This window comes from Moschus berezovskii, chromosome 21 (genome assembly GCF_049115385.1).
Source record: "Moschus berezovskii isolate FMDL1 chromosome 21, NW_MosBer_1.0, whole genome shotgun sequence".
Taxonomy (NCBI): Eukaryota; Metazoa; Chordata; class Mammalia; order Artiodactyla; family Moschidae; genus Moschus; species Moschus berezovskii.
Genome location: NC_142480.1, coordinates 71,499,677 through 71,520,411, shown reverse-complemented (window position 1 = coordinate 71,520,411; position 20,735 = coordinate 71,499,677).

Genomic DNA, 20,735 nt, shown 5'->3' with positions numbered 1-20,735 from the left:
TGAGATCCCTTTCCCCTTTCGAGAAGAACCCCAAGCTTCCCACGGCAACTCGAGAAAAACCACAAGATTCTGCACTCAAAGTGAGATGAGGAAAATTTCCCCTACAGAATCTCAAGGGATATACCATATTCCCGATTGAAACCAGAACGGGTACTTGACACCCTTTATGAGACTCAAAATATTCCGTGACATAGCTGTCCCCACTTGAGAGAACACAATTTATGGACTCAACTTTAGATGAGGCCCTATTCCCATTCCACACCTCTAGAGTAATCCCGATGTTCCCCTACCAAAACGAAAGGAAGCCTGACTTTCCAGGGACTACACAAGAGAGTTCCTGAGGTGTCTGTCGCATCTCGAGAAGGACATTAAGATTCCCGTGGCTACTCGTGACAAACCACAAGATTCTTCACTCAAGGTGAGATGAGGAAAATTTCCCGTGCAGAGTCTCAAGAGAAATCATACATTCCCGCTTGAAACGCAAATGGGTACTTGACACCCGTTATGAGACTCAATATATTCCCTGACATAGCTGTCCCCACTTGAGAGGAGAACACTCTTTATAGACTCAACAATAGATGCGGCCTTATTCCCATTCCACACCTCGAGAGTAATCCCAATGTTCCCCTACCAAAACGAAAGGAGACCTGTCTTCCCAGAAACTAAACAAGAGAGTTCCTGTGGTCCCCATCACAACTGGAGAAGGACCCCAAGCTTCCCGACGCAAATCGAGAAAAACCACAAGATTCTGCACTCCAGGTGAGATGAGGAAATTTTACCCTGCAGAGTCTCAAGAAAAATCCCACATTCCCGCTTGAAACGCGAACGGGTACTTGACTCCCTTTCTGAGACTCAAGACATTCCCTGACATAGCTGTCCCCACTTGAGATTAGAACAAAATTTATTGAATCAACTTAAGATGAGACCCTATTCTCATTCCATGCCTCGACAGTAATCCCGAGGTTCCCCTACCAAAATGAAAGGAGACGTGACTTCCGAGGGACTACACGAGCAAGTTCCTGAAGTCCATGTCACAACTCGAGAGGGACCCCAAACTTCCCGCCGCAACTCGAGAAAAACCACGGGATTCTGCACTCAAGGTGAGATGAGAAAAATTCCCCTGCTGAGTCTCAAGAGAAATCCCACATTCCCGCTTGAAATGCGAACAAGTATTGACAAACTTTATGTGACACAAGACATTCCCTGACATAGCTGGACGCACTTGAGAGGAGAACAAAATTTATGGACTCAACCATAAATGAGGCCCTGTTCCCATTCCACGTCTTGAGAGTAATCCCGAGGTTCCCCTACCAAAACGAAAGCAGACCTGACTTCCCAGGGACTACAAGAGCGAGTTCCTGAGGTCCATGTCACAACTCGAGAAGGATCCCAAGCTTTCGGCCGCAACTCGAGAAAAACCACAAGATTCTGCACTCAAGGTGAGATGAGGAAAATTTCCCCTGCAGAGTCTCAAGAGAAATCCTACATTCCCCCTTGAAACGTGAATGGGTACTTGACACCCTTTAGGCAAATCAAGACATACCATGACATAGCTGTCCCCACGTGAGAGGAGAACACAATTTATGGAATGAGCTTGAGATTAGGCCCTATTCCAATTCCACACCTTGAGTGTAATCCCAATGTTCTCATACCAAAACGAAAGGAGACCTGACTTCCCTGGGAATACACGAGGGAGTTGCTGAGGTACTTTTCGCAAATCAAGAAGGACCCCCAAGCTTCCCACCGCAACTCAAGAAAAACAACAAGATTCTGCACTCAAGGTGAGATGAGGAAAATTTCCCCTGCACTGTCTAAAGAGAATTCCCACATTCCCGCTTGAAACGCGAACGGGTACTTGACACCCTTTATGCGACACAAGACATTCCCTGACATAGCTGTCCCCTCTTGAGAAGAGAACACATTTTATGGACTCATCTTTAAAAGAGGCCCTATTCCCATTCCACGCCTCGAGAGTAATCCCGATGTTCCCCACCAAAGCGAAAGGAGATCTGACTTCCCAGGGAGTACATGAGCGAATACCTGAGGTCCCTGTCGCAACTCGAGAAGGACCCAAGGTTTCCGCCGCAACTCGAGAAAAACCACAAGATCCTGCACTCAATGTGAGATGAGGAAAATTTACCCTGCAGAGTCTCAAAGGAAATCCCACGTTCCCGCTTGAATCGCAAACGAGTTCTTGACACCGTTTATGCGACTCAAGACCTTCCCTGAAATAGCTGTCCCCACTAGAGAGGAGAACCCAATTAATGGACTCAATGTTATGAGGCACTATTCCCATTCCACGCCTCCAGAGTAATCCTTATGTTCCCCTTTCAAAACGAAATGAGACCTGACTTCCCAGGTACTACACGAGCGAATTCCTGAGGCCCCTGTCGCAACTCGAGAAGGACCGCATGTTTCCGCCACAACTCGAGCAAAACCACAAGATTCTGCAGTCAAGGTGAGATGAGGAAAATTTCCCCTAGAGGGTCACAAAAGTTATCCCACATTACCGCTTGAAACTCGAAAGGGTACTTGACACCCTTTTGCGAATCAGAACATTCCCTGGCATAGCTGTCTCCACTTGAGAGGAGAACACAGTTTATGGACTCAACATGAGATGATGCCCTATTCCCATTCCACCCCTCGAGAGTAATCCCGATGTTCTCCTACCAAAACCAAAGCAGAATTTACTTTCCAGGGACTACACGAGCGAGTTCCTGAGGTCCCTGTCCCAACTCGAGAAGGACCCCAATCTTCCCGCCGCAACTCGAGAAAAACCACAAGATTGTTCACTCATGGTGAGATGAGGAAAATTTCCCCTACAGAGTCTCAAGAGAAATCCCACATTCCCTTTTAAACACAAACGGGCTCTTGACACTATTTCTTCGACACAAAAAGGACCCTTATAAGCTGTCCCCACTGTCGAGGGGCACACAATTAATGGACTCTTACCTAGATGAGGCCCAATTCACATTCGATGCCTCGAGAGAAGTCCCGAGGTAGCCTTTCCAACAGGAAAGGAGACCTGACTTCCCTGGGGCAACACGAGCGATTTCATGAAATCCCCGTCGCAACCTGAAAGAGACCCCAAGCTTCCAGCCGCAACTCGAGAAAAACCACAAGATTCTCCCCTCAATGCGAGATGAGGAATATTTCTGCTGCAGAGTCTCAAGAGAAATCACACATTCCCCATTGAAACTCAAAAGGGTACTTGAAACCCTTTCTGAAACACAAAAAGATCCTGGATTAAGCCGTCCCCACTGGAGAGGAGCACACAATTATCGGACTCAACACAAAATGAGAAGCAAATCACATTCCACGCCACGATTGGAATCCCGAGGTTCCCCTTACAACACGATTGGAAACCTGCCGTCCCTGGGATAACACGAGCGAGTTTCTGCGGTCCCCGCTGCAACTCGAGAAGGACCCCAAGCTTCCCGCCGCAACTCGAGACAAACCACAAGATTGTGGACTCAAGGTGTGATGAGGAAAACTTTCCCATGCTGCGTCTGAAAAGAAGTCCCACATTCCCGCTTGAAACTCAAACCAGGACTTGACACACTATATGCGACCCAAAACATACCTTGACAAAGCTGTCCCCACTGTAGAGAAGAACACAATTAAAGGACTCAATTTTAGATGAGGCTGTATTCCCATTCAACGCCTCGAGAATAATTCCTAGGTTTCCCTTCCAAAACGCAAGGAGACATGACTTCCCTGGGGCATGACGAGCGAGTAATTGAGGTCCCCATCGCAACTCGAGAAGGACCCCAAGCTTCCCGCTGCAACTCGAGAATAACCACAAGATTCTTCACTCAAGGTGAGATGAGGAAAATTTCCCCTGCAGAGTCTCAAGAGAAATCATACATTCGCACTTGAAATTCGAACGGATACATGACACCCTTTATGCGACTCAAGACATTCCCTGACATAGCTTTCCCCACTTGAGAGGAGAACACAATTTCTGGACTCAACTTTAGCTGAGGCCTTTTTCCCATTCCATGCTTCAAGACTAATCCCGAAGTCCCCTACCAGAGGAAAGGAGACCTGACTTCCCAGGGACAACACGAGCGTGTCTCTTAGGTGCCCGTTGTAAGTCGAAGAGGACCCCAAGCTTCCGACGCAACTTGAGACAAACCACAAGATTGTGCACTCAAGGTGTGATGAGGAAAATTTTCCCATTCTGAGTCTCAAGAGAAATCCCACATTCCCGCTTGAAACTCGAACCAGGACTTGACACACTATATGAGACCCAAGACATTCCTTGACACAGCTGTCCCCACTGGAGAGAAGAACACAATTTATGGACTCAATTTTAGATGAGGCCGTATTCCCATTCTAGACCTCGAGTGTAATCCCGAAGCTCTCCTTGCAAAAAGAAAAGTGACTTGACCTCCCTGAAGTAAACAGAGCTAGGTTCTGAGGGCACTGTCTCAACTTGAGAGGGACTACAAGCTTCCCGCATCAACTTGATAAAAACCACGAGATTCCCACATCAATGCGAGATGAGGAATATTCTGCTGCAGAGTCTCAAGGGAAAACCCACATTACCGCTTGAAATTTGAACGGGTACTTGACACCCTTTCTGGACCCATAAAAGTTCCCTGACTAAGCCGTCCCTACTGGAGAGGAGCACACAATTTAAGGACTCATTTCTAGATGACTTCCATTTGCCATTCCACGCCTGGAGAATAATCCCAAAGTTTCCCTTCCAACACGTAAGGAGACCTGACTTCCCTGGGGCAGGACGAGTGAGTAACTGCAGTCCCCGTCGCAACTCGAGAAGGACCCAAAGCTTCCCGCCGCAACTAGAGAAAAACCACAAGATTCTGCACTCAAGGCATGATGAGGAAAATTTCCCATATAGAGTCTCAAGAGAAATCTTACATCCCTTCTTGAAACTCGAACGGATACTTGACACCCTTTATGCGACTCAAGACATTCCCTGACATAGCTGTCCCCACTTGAGAGGAGAACACAATTTCTGGACTCAACTTTAGATGAGGCCCTATTCCCATTCCACGTCTCCAGAGTAATCCCAAAGTTCCCCTACCAGAGGCAAGGAGACCTGACTTCCCAGGGATAACACGAGCCTGTTCCTTGGTTGCCCGTTGTAAGACGAAAAGGACCCCAAGCTTCCGCCTCAACTCGAGAAAAAACACAGGATTCTGCACTCAAGGTGAGATGAGGAAAATTTTCCCTGCAGAATCTCAAGAGAAATCCCACATACCCTTTTAAACTCTAACGGGCACTTGACATTATTCCTGCGACACCAAAAGGACCCTTACTAAGCCGTACCCACTGGAGAGGAGCACACAATTAACAGACTCATCATTAGATGAGGCCCAATTCACAATCGACGCCTCGAGTGAAAGCCGAAAGTACCCTTTCCAACAGCAAATGAGACCTGACTTCCCTGGGGCAACACGAGCGCTTTCCTGAGATCTCCATTGCAACCCAGATGGGACCTCAAGCATCCAGCCGTAACTCGAGAAAAACCAGAAGATTCTCCCCTCAATGCGAGATGAGGAATATTTCTGCTGCAGAGTCTCAAGAGAAATCATATATTCCCGCTTGAAACTTAAAGGGTACTTTAAACCCTTTCTTTGACACAAAATAAATCCCTGACTAATCCGTCCCCACTGGAGAGGAACACACAATTAACGGACTCAACAAAAGATGATGCCCAAATTACATTCCACGGCACGAGTGGAATCCCGAGGTTCCTCTTCCAAAATAATTGGAGACCGGACGTCCATGGGGCAACATGAACGAATTCCTGAGGTACCGTCGCATTCAAGAAGGAGCCAAAGCATCCAGAAGCAACTCGAGAAAAAACGTAAGATTCTGCACTCAAGGTGAGCTGAGGAAAATTTCCCATGGAGAGTCCCAAGAGAAATCCCACATGCCCGCTTGAAACTCGAAAGGGTCCATGACACCCTTTATGTGACTCAAGACATTCCCTGACATAGCTGTCGCCACATGAGAGGAAAAAAATTTATGGACTCAACTTTAGATGAGGCCGTATTCCCATTCCATGCCTCGAGAGTAATCCTGAAATCCCCTACCAAAACCAAAGGAGACCTGACTTCCCAGGGACTACATGATCATTTTCCTGATATCACCGTTGCAACCTGAAAGGAACCCCAAGCTTCAAGCCGCAACATGAGAAAAACCACAAGATTCTCCCCTCAATGCGAATGATGAACATTTCTGCTGCAGAGTCTCAAGGGAAATCACACATTCCTGCTTGAAACTCGATAGGGTATTGAAACCCTTTCTGAAACACAAAAAGAACCCAGACTAAGCCGTCCCCACTGGAGAGGAGCACACAATTATCGGACTCAACACAAAATGAGAAGCAAATCACATTCCATGCCATGATTGGAATCCCGAGGTTCCCCTTCCAACACAATGGGAGACCTGCCGTCCCTGGGATAACACCAGCGAGTTTCTGAGGTCCCGGTCGCAACTTGAGAAGGACCATAAGCTTCGCGCCACAACTCGAAACAAACCACAAAATTGTGCACTCAAGGTGTGATGAAGAAAATTTTCCCATGCTTAGACTGAAGAGAAATTCCACATTCCCGCTTGAAACTCGAACCAGGACTTGACACACTATATGCGACCCAAGACATTCTTGACATAGCTGTCCCCACTTGAGAGAAGAACACAATTAATGGACTCAATTTTATTATTATTTTTTTATTTTTTTTTAATTTTTGGACTCAATTTTAGATGAGGCTGTATTCCCATTCTACTCCTTGAGTGTAATCCCGAAGATCTCCTTGCAAAAAGAAAAGTGACCTGACCTCCCTGAATTAAACAGAGCTAGGTTCTGAGGTCACTGTGTCAACATGAGAGGGACTACAAGCTTCCCGCAGCAACTCGATAAAAACCACGAGATTCCCAAATCAATGCGAGATGAGGAATTTTCTGCTGCAGTGTCTCAAGGGAAAACCCACATTACCGCTTGAAATTCGAAGAGGACCTTGACACCCTTTCTGAAACCATAAAAGTTCCTTGACTAAGCCGTCCCTGCTGGAGAGGAGCACACAATTCATGGACTCATCATTAGATGACGTCCAATTGCCATTCCACGCCTCGAGAATGATCCCGAGATTTCCCTTCCAAAACAAAAGGAGACCTGACTTCCCTGGGGCATGACCAGCAAGTAACTGAGTTCCCCGTCGCAACTCGAGAAGGACCCCAAGCTTCCAGCCGCAACTCGAGAAAAATCACAAGATTCTGTACTCAAAGCGAGATGAGGAAAATTTCCCCTGCAGAGTCTCAAGGGAAATCCTATATTCGCGCTTGAAATTCGAATGGACACTTGACACCCTTTATGCGACTCAAGACATTCCCTGACATAGCTGCCCCCACTTGAGAGGAGAACACAATTTATGGACTGAACTTTAGATGAGGACCTATTCCCATTTCACGCCTCAAGAGTAATCCCGATGTTCCCCTACCAAACGAAAGGAGACATTACGTCCCAGGGACTGCACGAGCGAGTTCCTGAGGTCCCTGTCACAACTCGAGAGGGACCCCAATCTTCCCGCCGCAACTCGAGAAGAAACACAAGATTCTGCACTCAAAGTGAGATGAGGAAAATTTCCCCTTTGAATCTCAAGAGAAATCGCACATTTCTGCTTGAAACTTGAACGGGTACTTGACACCCTTTATGCGACTCAAGACATTCCCTGATAGCTGTCCCCACTTGAGAGGAGAACAAAATTTATGGACAAACGTTAGATGAGGCCCGATTCGCATTCCTCACCTCGTTAGTAATACCGATGTTCCCCTCCCAAAACGAAATGAGTCATGACTTTCCAGGGAATACACCAGCGAGTTCCTGAGGTCCCTGTAGCAACTTGAGAAGGACCCCTAGCTTCCCGCCTAAACTCGAGAAAAACAAAAATATTCTGCACTCAAGGTGAGATGTGGAAAATTTCCCCTGAAGAATATCCAGAGAAATCCCACATTCCCGCTTGAAACGCGAAAAGTTTCTTGACACCCTTTAAGCGACTCAAGACATTCCCTGACATAGCTGTCCCCACGTGAGAGGAAAACACAATTCATGGACTCAACTTTACATGAGGCATTATTCCCATTCCACACCTCGAGAGTAATCCCGATGTTCCACTACCATAAGGAAAGGGGACCTGAATTCCCAGGGTCTACACGAGTGAGTTCCTGAGGTCTGTGTCACGACTCGAGAAATATCCCAAGATTCCCGCCACAGCTCGGAGAAAAACCAAAGATTCTGAACTCAAGGTGAGATGAGGAAAATTCCCCTGGCAGATTCAAGAGATATCCAACATTCCCGCTAGAAACGCCAACAAGTAATTGACACCCTTTATGCGTCTCAAGACATTCCTTGACATCAGTTCAGTTCAGTCGCTCAGTCGTGTCCGACTCTCCGCGACCCCATGAATCACAGCACGCCAGGCCTCCCTGTCCATCACCAACTCCCGGAGTACACTCAAACTCATGTCCACAGAGTCGGTGATGCCATCCAGCCATCTCATTCTCCGTCGTCCCCTTCTCCTCCCGCCCCCAACCTTTCCCAGCATCAGAGTCTTTTCCAGTGAGTCAACTCGTCGCATGAGGTGGCCAAAGTATTGCAGTTTCAGCTTTAGCATCAGTCCCTCCAATGAACATCCAGGATTGATCTCCTTTAGAATGGACTGGTTGGATCTCCTTGCAGTATAAGGGACTCTCAAGAGTCTTCTCCAACACCACAGTTCAAAAGCATCGATTCTTCGGCGATCAGCCTTCTTCACAGTCCAACTCTCACAACCATACATGACCACGGGAAAAACCATTGCCTTGACTAGACGGACCTTGGTTGGCAAAGTAATGTCTCTGCTTTTTAATATACTATCAAGGTTGGTCATAACTTTCCTTCCAAGGAGCAAGCGTCTTTTAATTTCATGGCTGCAATCAGCATCTGCAGTGATTTTGGAGCCCAAAAAAACAAAGTCTGACACTGTTTCCACTGTTTTTCCATCGATTTCCCATGAAGTGATGGGACCAGATGCCATGATCTTTGTTTTCTGAATGTTGAGCTTCAAACCAACCTTTTCACTCTCCTCTTTCACTTTCATCAAGAGGCTTTTGAGTTCCTCTTCACTTTCTGCCATAAGGGTAGTGTCATCTGCATATCTGAGGTTATTGATATTTCTGCCAGCAATCTTGACTCCAGCTTGTGCTTCTTCCAGCCCAGCGTTCCTCATGATGTACTCTGCATATAAGTTAAATAAGCAAGGTGACAATATACAACCTTGACGTACACCTTTTCCTATTTGGAACCAGTCTGTTGTTCCATGTCCAGTTCTAACTGTTGCTTCCTGACCTGCATACAGGTTTCTCAAGAGGCAGGTCAGGTGGTCTGGTATGCCCATCTCTTTCAGAATGTTCCACAGTTTATTGTGATCCACACAGTCAAAGGCTTTGGCATAGTCAATGAAGCAGAAATAGATGTTTTTCTGAAACTCTCTTGCTTTCTCCATGATCCAGCGGATGTTGGCAATTTGATCTCTGGTGCCTCTGCCCTTTCTAAAACCTGCTTGAACATCTGGGAGTTCACGGTTTACATATTGCTGAAGCCTGGCTTGGAGAATTTTGAGCATGACTTTGCTAGCGTGTGAGATGAGGGCGATTGTCCGGTAGTTTGAGCATTCTTTGGCATTGCCTTTCTTTGGGATTGGAATGAAGACTGACCTCTTCCAGTCCTGTGGCCACTGCTGAGTTTTCCAAATCTGCTGGCATATTGAGTGCAGCACTTTCACAGCATCATCTTTCAAGACTTGTAATAGCTCAACTGGAATTCCATCACCTCCACTAGCTTTGTTAGTAGTGATGCTTTCTAAGGCCCACTTGACTTCACATTCCAAGATGTCTGGCTCTAGGTCAGTGATCACGTTATCGTGACTATCTTGGTCGGGAAGATCTTTTTTGTACAGTTCTTCTGTGTATTCTTGCCACCTCTTCTTAATATCTTCTGCTTCTGTTAGGTCCATACCATTTCTGTCCTTTATCGAGCCCATCTTTGCATGAAATGTTCCCTTGGAATCTCTAATTTTCTTGAAGAGGTCTCTTTTTTTTCCTATTCTGTTGTTTTCCTCTATTTCTTTGCATTGATCACTGAGGAAGTCTTTCTTATCTCTCCTTGCTATTCTTTGGAACTCTGCATTCAGATGCTTATATCTTTCCTTTTCTCCTTTGCTTTTCGCTTCTCTTCTTTTCACAGCTATTTGTAAGGCCTCCTCAGACAGCCATTTCGCTCTTTTGCATTTCTTTTCCATGGGGATGGTCTTGTTCCCTGTCTCCTGTACAATGTCACGAACCTCCATCCAGAGTTCATCAGGCACTCTATCTATCAGATCTAGTCCCTTAAATCTATTTCTCACTTCCACTGTCCCAATTTCAGAGGACACCACAATTTACTGACTCATCTTTAGATGAGGCCCTATTCCCATTCCACGCCTCGAGAGTAATCCCGATGTTCCCCTACCAAAACGAAACGAGACCTGACTTCCCAGGGACTACAGGAACGATTTACTGAGATCCCTGTCGCAACTCGAGAAGGACACCTAGCTTACCAAGCAAACACGAGAAAAACCACAAGATTCTGCACTCAAGGTGAGATGAGGAAATTTTCAAATGCAGAGTCTCAGGAGAAATCCCACATTCCCTGTGCAAACGCGAACGGGTATTTGACACCCTTTATGCAACTCAAGACCTTCCCTGATATAGCTGTCCCCACTTGAAAAGATAACGAAATTTATGGACTCAAAATAGATGAGGCCCTATTCCCATTCCACACCTCGAGAGTAATACCAATGTTCCCCTACCAAAACGAAAGGAGACCTGACTTCCCTGGGACTCCACGAGTGCGTTCCAGAGGTCCCTGTCGCAAATCGAGAAGGACCCCAAGCTACCCGCCGCAACTCGAGAAAAAAACACAAGATTCTGCCTTAAAGGTGAGAAGAGGAAAATTTCCCCTGCAAAGTCTAAAGAGAAATCGCACATTCCCTCTTGAAACGCGAACGGGTACTTGTCACCCTTTATGCGACTCAAGACATTCCCTGACATAGCTGTCCACACTTGAGAGGAAAACACAATTTATGCACTCAACTTGAGATGAGGCCCTATTCCCAATCCACGCCTCGAGAGTAATCCCGATGTTTCCCTACCAAAAGGAGAGGTGACCTGAATTCCCAGGTACTACACCAGCGAGTTCCTGAGGTCCCTGGCGCAACTCGAGTAGGACCCCAAGCTTCCCGCCGCAAATCGAGAAAAAACCACAAGATTCTGCACTCAAGGTGAGATGAGGAAAATTCCCCCTGTAGACACTCAAGAGAAATCCCATATCCCCGCTTGAAACGTGAACGGGTACTTGACACCCTTTTTTGCGACTAAAGACATTCCATGATATAGCTGTCCACACGTGAGAGGAAAACACAATTTATGGACTCAACATTAGATGAGGCCCTATTCCCATTCCATGCATTGAGAGAAATCCGGAGGTTCCCCTACCAAAACGAAAGGAGATATGACTTCCCAGGGACTACATGAGCGATTTCCTGAGGTCTGTTTCACAACTCGAGAAGGACCCCAAGCTTCCCGCCGAAACTCGAGATAACCCACAAGATTCTGCACTCAAGTTGAGATGATGAAATTTCCCCCAGCAGAGTCAAGAGAAATCCCAAATTCCCGCTTGAAAGGCTAATTGGTACTTGACACCCTTTATGCGACTCAAGTCATTCCCTGATATAGGTGTCACCAAATGAGAGGAGAACACAATTTATGCACTCAACTTTAGATGAGGCCCTACTCCCATTCCACGCTTCAAGAGTAATCCATATGTTCACCTACCAAAATGAAAGGAAACCTGACTTCACAGGGATTACACGAGCGAGTTCCAGAGGACCCTGTCGCAAATCGAGGAGGACCCCAAGCTACCCAAGAAAACTAGAGAAAAAACACAAGATTCTGCTTTAAAGGTGAGATGAGGAAAATGTTCCCTTCAGAGTCTCCAGAGAAATCCCATATTCCCGCTTGAAATTCAAAAGGGTATTTGACACCCTTTATGATGCTCAAGACATTCCTTGATATAGCTGTCCCCACTTGAGAGGAGAACACAATTTATGGCCTCAAGTTTAATGAAGCCCTATTTCCCTCAACGCCTTGAGAGTAATTCCGATATTTCCCTACAAAAACGAAAGGAGATCTGACTTCCCAGGGACTACATTAGCAAGTTCCTGATGTCCCAGTCGCAAATTGAGAAGGGCCCAAAGTTTCCTGCCACAACACGTGAAAAACCACACGATTCTGCACTCAAGGTGAGATGAGGAATATTTCACCTGCAGAGTCTCAAGGAAATCCCTCATTCCCGCTTGACACGGGAACGGGTACTTGACACCCTTTATGTGACTCAAGACATTCCCTGACATAGCTGTCCACACTTGAGAGGAGAACACAATTTATGGCCTCAACTTTAGATGAGGCACCATTCCCATTCCACGGCTCAATAGAAATCCCGATGTTCCCCTATCAAAAGGAAAGGAGACTTGACTTCCCAGGGACTAAAAGAGGATGTCCTTGAGGTCCCTTTCGTAACTCGAGAAGGACCCCAACCTTCCAGCCAAAATTCTATAGACTTCACACGATTCTGCACTCAAGGTGAGATGAGGAATATTTCACCTGCAGAGTCTCAAGGAAATCCCTCATTCCCGCTTGACACGGGAACGGGTACTTGACACCCTTTATGTGACTCAAGACATTCCCTGACATAGCTGTCCACACTTGAGAGGAGAACACAATTTATGGCCTCAACTTTAGATGAGGCACCATTCCCATTCCACGGCTCAATAGAAATCCCGATGTTCCCCTATCAAAAGGAAAGGAGACTTGACTTCCCAGGGACTAAAAGAGGATGTCCTTGAGGTCCCTTTCGTAACTCGAGAAGGACCCCAACCTTCCAGCCAAAATTCTATAGACTTCACAAGATTCTGCACTCGAGGTGAAATGAGGAAATTTAACCCTGCAGAGTCTCAAAAGAAATCGCATATATCCGCTTAAAACTCGAACGGGTACTTGACTCCATTTATGCGACTCAAGAGATTCCCCGACATAGCTTCCCCACTTGAGAGAAGAACACAATTTATGTACTCAACTTTAGATGAGGCCCTATTCCCATTACACACCATGAAATTAATCTCAGTGTTCCCCTACAAAAACGAAAGGAGACCTGATTCCAGGGACTACACGAGCGAGTTCCTGGGGTCCCTGTTGCAAATCGAGAAGGGCACCAAGTTTGCTGCAGCAACAGAAGAAAAACCACAAGATTCTGCACTCAAGGTGACATGAGGAAAATTTCCCATGTAGAGTCTAAGTGAAATCCCACATTCCCGCTTGACATGGGAAAAGAGAATTGACACCCTTTATGCGACTCAAGACAATCCCTGACATCACTGTACCTACTTGAGAGGAGGACACAGTTTATGGACTCAAATTGAGAAGAGACCTATTTCCATTCCACGCCTCAAGAGTAGTCCCGATGTTCCCCTACCAAAACGAAAGCACACCTGACTTCCCAGGGACGACACTAGCGAGTTTCTGAAGTCCTTGTTGCAAATTGAGAAGGGCCAAAAGCTTCTTGCCACAACACGAAAAAAAAAAAAAACCCACAAGATTCTGCACTCAAGGTGAGATGAGGAAAATCTCCACTGCAGAGTCTCAAGAGGAATCCCACATTCACGCTTGAAAGGCAAACGAGTCCTTGACACCCTTTATGTGGCTCAAGACATTCCCTGACATAGCTGACCATACTTGAGAGTAGAAAACAAATTATGCACTCCACATTAATGAGGCCCTATGACCCTACAACGCATCGCTAGTAATCCCAATGTTCCCCTATGGAAACGAAAGAAGACCTGACTTCCCTGGGACTCCACGAGCGAGTTCCTGAGGTCCCTGTCGCAACTCGAGGAGGACCCCAAGCTTCCCAAAGCAACTCGAGACAAACCACACGATTCTGCACTCAAGTGAGATGAGGAAAATTTCCAATGCAGAGTCTCAGGAGAAATCCCACATTCCCACTGAAACGCGGACGGGTATTTGACACCCTTTATGCGATTCAAGATATTCCCTGACAAGCTGTCCCCATTTGAAAGGAGAACACAATTTATGGGCTCAACATAGATGAGGCCCTATTCTCATTCCACGCCTCGAGAGTAATACCGATGTTCTGCTACCAAAATGAAAGGAGACCTGACTTCCCAGAAACTACACGATCGAGTTCTTGATGTCCCTGTCACAACTCTAGAAGGACACAAAGCTTCCCGCCGCCACTAGAGAAAAACCACAAGATTCTGCATTCAAGGTGAGATGGGGAAAATTTCCAATTCAGAGTCTCAGGAGAAATCCCACATTCCCTGTTGAAACGCGAACGGGTGCTGGACACCCTTTATGCCACTCAAGACATTCCCTGAAATAGCTGTCCCCACATGAGAGGAGAACACAATTTACGGACTCAACTTTAGATGAGGCCCTATTCCCGTTTCACACCTCGAGAGTAATCCGTATGTTCCCCTAACAAAATGAAAGGAGACCTGACCTCACAGGGACTACACGAGCGAGTTCCAGAGGTCCCTGTCGCAAATCGAGAAGGACCCCAAGCTACGCAGTGCAACTCGAGAAAGAAACACAAGATTCTGCCTTGAAGGTGAGATGAGGAAAATGTTCCCTGCAGAGTCTCAAGAGAAATCCCATATCCCCGCTTGAAACGCGAAAGGGTAATTGACACCCTTTATGGTGCTCAAGACATTCCCTGACATAGCTGTACGCACTTGAGAGGAGAACACAATTTATGAACTCAACATTAAATGGGCCCGTATTCCCATTCCATGCCTCGAGAGTAATCCCGATGTTCCCCTACCAAAACGAAAGGAGACCTGACATCCCAGGGACAAACGAGCGAGTTCCTGAGGTCTCTGTCGCAACTCGAGAAGGACACCAAGCTTCCCGCCGCAAAACGAGAAAAAACACAAGATTCTGCACTCACGGTGAAATGAGGAAAATTTACCCTGCAGAATCTCGAGAGACCTCCCACATTCCCGCTTGAACTCAAATGGGTTGACTCCCTTTATGTGACTCAAGACATTCCCCGACATAGCTCTTCCCACTTGAGATTATAACACAATTTATGGACTCAAATTTAGATGAGGCCCTATCCCCATTCCACACCACGAGAGTAATCCCGATGTTTCCCTACCAAAAGGAAAGAAGACCTGATATACCAGGGAATACCCGAGAGAGTTCCTCAGTACCTGCAACAATTCGAGAAGGACCCCACACTTCCCACCGCAACTCGAGAAAAATCACAACATTCTGCATTCAATGTGAGCTGAGGAAAATATCCCCTGCAGAATCTCAAGAGAAATGCCACATTCAGGTTTGAAACACGAACGGTTACTTGACACCCTTTATGTGATTCAAGACATTTCCTGACATAGCTGTCCCCACTTGAGAAGAGAACACAATTTATGGACTCAACTTTAGATGAGACCCTATTGCCTTTCCATGGCTCAAGAGTAGTTCCGATGTTCCCCTACCAAACTGAAAGGACACCTGACTTCCCAAGGACTACACGAGCGAGTTCCTGAAGTCCATGTCGTAACTCGAGAAGGGCCCCAATTTTCCCACCGCCTCTCGAGAAAAACCACAAGATTTTGCACTCAACGTGAGATGAGGAAAATTTCACCTGCAGAATCTCAAGAGAAATCTCACATTCTCACTTGAAGTGAAATGGGTACTTGACACCTTTATGCAACTCAAGACATTCCCTGACATAGCTGTCCCCACCTGAGAGGAGAAAATCTTTTAGGGAATCAATTTTAGATGAGGCACTATTCCCGTTAAAAGCCTCGAGCGTAATCCTGATGTTCCCTTACCAAAACGAAAGGAGACCTGACTTCCCCGGGACTACACGATCGAGTTCCTGAGGTCCAGGTCGCAACTCGAGAAGGACCCAACCTTCCCGCCGCAACACGAAAAAACCACAATATCTTCACTCAAGGTGAGTTGAGGAAAATTTCCCCTGCAGAATCTCCAGAGAAATCTCACATTCCCGCATGAAACGCCAACTGCTACTTGACAACCTTTATGTGACTCGAGACATTCCCTAACATAGCTGTCCCAATTTGAGAGGAGAACACAATTTAGGGATTCAACTTTAGATGAGGCGGTATTCCATTTCTATGCCCCGAGAGTAATCCCGATATTCCCCTACCAAAACTAAAGGAGACCTGACTGCCCAGGGACTACTCGAGCGAGTTCCTGAGGTCCCTGTCGCAACTCGAGAAAGGACCAAAGCTCCCCGCCGAAACAAGAAAAAAACCACAAGTTTCTGCCCTCAAGATGAGATGGGGAAAATTTCCCCTGCAAAGTCTCAAGAGAAATCCAACATTCCCGCGAATGGGTACTTGACACCCTTTATGCCACTCAAGACATTCCCTGACATAGCTGTCCACACTTGAGAGGAGAGCACAATTTATGGACTCAAATTTAGATGAGGCCCTATTCCCATTCCACGTTTCGAGTGTAATCCCGATGTTCCCCTACCAAAACGAAAGGAGACTTGACTTCCCAGGGACTACAAGTGGGTGTACTTGACGTCCCTTTCGTAACTCGAGAAGGACCCCAACCTTCCAGCCACAACTCGAGAGACTTCACAAGATTCTGCACTCGAGGTGAAATGAGGAAATTTAACCCTGTAGAGTCTCAAAAGAAACCGCATATATCCGCTTGAAACTCGAAGGGGCACCTGACTCCATTTATGCGACTCAAGAGATTCCCCGACATAGCTTCCCCACTTGAGAGGAGAACACAATTTATGTACTCAACTTTAGATGAGGCCCTATTCCCATTACACACCATGAGATTAATCCCGATGTTCCCCTACAAAAACGAAAGGAGACCTGATTCCAGGGATTACACGAGCGAGATCCTGGGGTCCCTGTTGCAAATCCAGAAGGGCACCAAGTTTGCCGCAGCAACAGAAGAAAAACCACAAGATTCTGCACTCAAGGTGACATGAGGAAAATCTCCCTTGCAGAGTCTCAGGAGAAATCTCACATTCCCACTTGAAATGCGAATGGGTCCTTGACACCCTTTATGCGACTCAAGACATTCCCTGACATAACTGTCCGTACTTGAGAGTAGAACACAATTTATGGACTCAAATTTAATGAGGCCCTATTCCCCTTCCAGGCCTCACTGGTAATCCCGAATTCCCCTCCCAAAACGAAAGGAGACCTGACTTCCCAGGGACTTCAGAGCGAGGTACTGAGGTGCCTGTCGCCACTCGAGAAAAACCACAAGATTCTGCATTCAAGGTTAGATGAGGAAAATTTCCCCTGAAGAGTCTCAAGAGAAATCCCACATTCCCGCTTGACACGGGAAAGGGGAATTGACACCCTTTATGCGACTCAAGAGAATCCCTGACATCGCTGTCCCTACTTCAGAGGAGAACACAATTTATGGACTCAAATTTAGATGAGCCCTATTCCCATTCACCCCTCGAGATAAATCCCGATGTTCCCCTACCAAAGCGAAAGGAGACCTGACTTCCCAGGGACTACACAAAGAGTTTCTGAAGTCCCTGTCACAGATCAAGAAGGGCCAAAAGCTTCCAGCCACAACACTAGAAAAAACACAAGATTCTGCACTCAAGGTGAGATGAGGAAAATCTCCCCTGCAGATTCTCAAGAGAAATCCCACATTCCTGCTTGAAAGACGAACCTGTACTTGACTCCCTTTATGCGACTCAAGACATTCCCTCACATAGCTGTCCCCACTTGAGAGTAGAAAACAATTTATGGACTCACCTTTAGATGTGACCCTATTTCCATTCTACCCCTCTAGAATAATCCCGATGTTCCCTTACCAAACGAAAGACCTGACTTACAAGGGACTACAGGAGCGAGTTCCCGAGGTCCCTGTCGGAACTCAAAAAGGACCCCAAGCGTCCCACCACAACTCGTGAAAAACCACAAGATTCTGCACTCAAGGTGAGATGAGGAAAATTCCCCTGGAGAGTCTCAAGAGAAATCCCACATTCCCGCTTGAAACGCGAACGGCTACTTGACACCCTTTATGCGACACAAGACATTCCCTGACAAAGCTGTCCCCACTTGAGAGGAGAACAAATTTCATGGATTCGAATTTACATGAGGCCCTATTCCCATTCCATGTCTCGAGAGTAATCCCGATATTCCCTTACCAAAACAAAAGACCTGACTTCCCAAGGACTAAACGAGCGAGTTCCTGCGGTCCCTGTCGCACCTCGAGAAGGACTCCAAGCTTCCCGCCGCAACTCGAGAAAAACCACAAGATTCTGCACTCAAGGTGTGATGAGGAAAATATCCAATGCAGAGTCTCAGAAGAAATCTCACATTCCCTGATGAAACGCGAACGGGTACTAGACACCCTTTATGCCACTCAAGACATTCCCTGACACAGCTGTCCCCACTTGAGAGGAGAAGACAATTTATGGACTCAACTTTAATGAAGCCCTATTGCCCTTCCCATCCTTGAGAGTAACCCCGATATTCCCATACAAAAACGAAAGGAGTTCTGACTTTCCAGGACTACACTAGCGAGTTCCTGACGTCCCTGTCGCAAATCGAGAAGGGCAAAGCTTCCTCCCACTACACGTGAAAAACCACAATATTCTGCACTCAACGTCTGATGAGGAAAATTTCCTCTGCAGAGTCTCAAGTGTAATCCCACAGTCCCGTGAGAAATGCATTCGGATACTTGACACACTTTAGGTGACTCAAGACATTCCCTGACAAAGATAGCCATACTTGAGAGGAGAACACAATTTATGGTCTCAACTTTAGATGAGGCCTTATTCCCCTCCACGCCTTGAGAGTAATCCCGATATTCTCCTACCAAAACGAAAGGAGACCTGACTTCCCTGGGACTACAGAGCGAGATATTGAGGTTCCTGTAGAAACTCGAGAAGGGCCCCAAGCATCCTGCGGCAAATTGAGAAAAACCACAAGATTCTGCACTCAAGGTGAGATGAGGAAAATTTCCCCTGCAGAGTCTCAAAAGAAATCCCACATAACCGCTTGAAATGTGAACGGGTACGTGACACCCTTTATGCGACTAAAGACATTCCCTGACATAGCTGTCCGTACTTAAGAGGAGAACACAATTTATGGATTCAACCATAGATGAGGCCCTATTCCCATTCCACGCCTTGAGTGTAATCCTGATGTTCCCCTACCAAAATGAAAGGAGACCTGACTTCCCAGGGACTACACAAGCGAGTTCCTGAGGCCCCTGTCGCAACTCCAGAAAGACCCCAAGATTCCCGCCTCAACTCGATAAAAATCACAAGATTCGGCAATAAAGGTGTGATGAAGAAAATTTCCTATGCAGAATCTCAAGAGTAATCCAACATTCCCGCTTGAAACGCGAATCATCACTTGACACCTTTTATGCGACTCAAGACTTTCCCTGACATAGCTCTTGCCACTTGAGAGGAGAACACAGTTTATGGACTCAACTTGAGATGAGGCCCTATTCCCATTCCACGCCTCGAGAGTAATCCTGATGTTCCCCTAACAAAAAAAAGGAGAACTGACTTCCCAGTGACAACACGAGCGAGTTCCTGAGGTCCTGTCGCAACTCGTGAAAGACCCTAAGATTCCCGCTGCAACTCGTGAAAAACCACAAAATTCTGCACTCAAGGTGAGATAAGAAAAATTACCCCTGCAGAGTTTCAAGAGAAATCCCACATTCCCGCTTGAAATGCGAACGGGTACTTGACACCCTTTATGAGACTCAAAATATTCCCTGACATAGCTGTCCCCACTTGAGAGGAGAAAACACTCTTTGGACGCAACTTTAGATGAGGCCCTATTCGCTTTCCATGGCTTGAGAGTAATCCTGATGTTCCCCTTCTAAACAAAAGGAGATCTGACTTCCCAGGAATTACATCATCGACTTCCTGAGGTCTCTGTCGCAACTCGAGAAGAACTCCAAGCTTCCAGCTACAACTCGAGAAAAACCACAAGATTCTGCACTCAAGGGGAGATCAGGAAAATTTCCCCTATAGAGTCTCAAGAGAAATCCCACATTCGTGCTACAAACGCGTACGGGTACTTGACACACTTTAGGCGATTCAAGACATTCCCTGACAAAGCTGTCCATACTTGAGAGGAGAACACAATTTATGGACTCAACTTTAGATGAGACCTTATTCCCCCTCCCCGCCTTGAGAGTAATCCCGATATTCCCCTAACAAAACGAAAGGAGACTTGATTCCCAGGGACTACAATAGTGACTACTTAAAGTCCTTGTTGTAAATCGAGAAGGGCCCAAAACTTCCTGCCACAATGCGAGAGAAAACAGAAGATTCTGCACTCATGGTGAGATGAGGAAAAGTTCCCCTGCAGAGTCTCAAGAGAAATCCCAAATTCCCGGTTGAAACCCGAACGGGTACTTGACACCGTTTATGTGACCCAAGACATTCCCTGACATAGCTGTCCCCTCTTGAGAGGAGAAAACAATTTATGGCCTCAAGTTTAGATGAGGCCTATTCCCATTCCATGGCTCGATAGTAATCCCGATATTCCCCTACCAAAACGAAAGGAGACTTGAATTCCCTTGTACTGCAAGAGCGTGTTTTTGAGGTCCCTTTCGTAACTCGA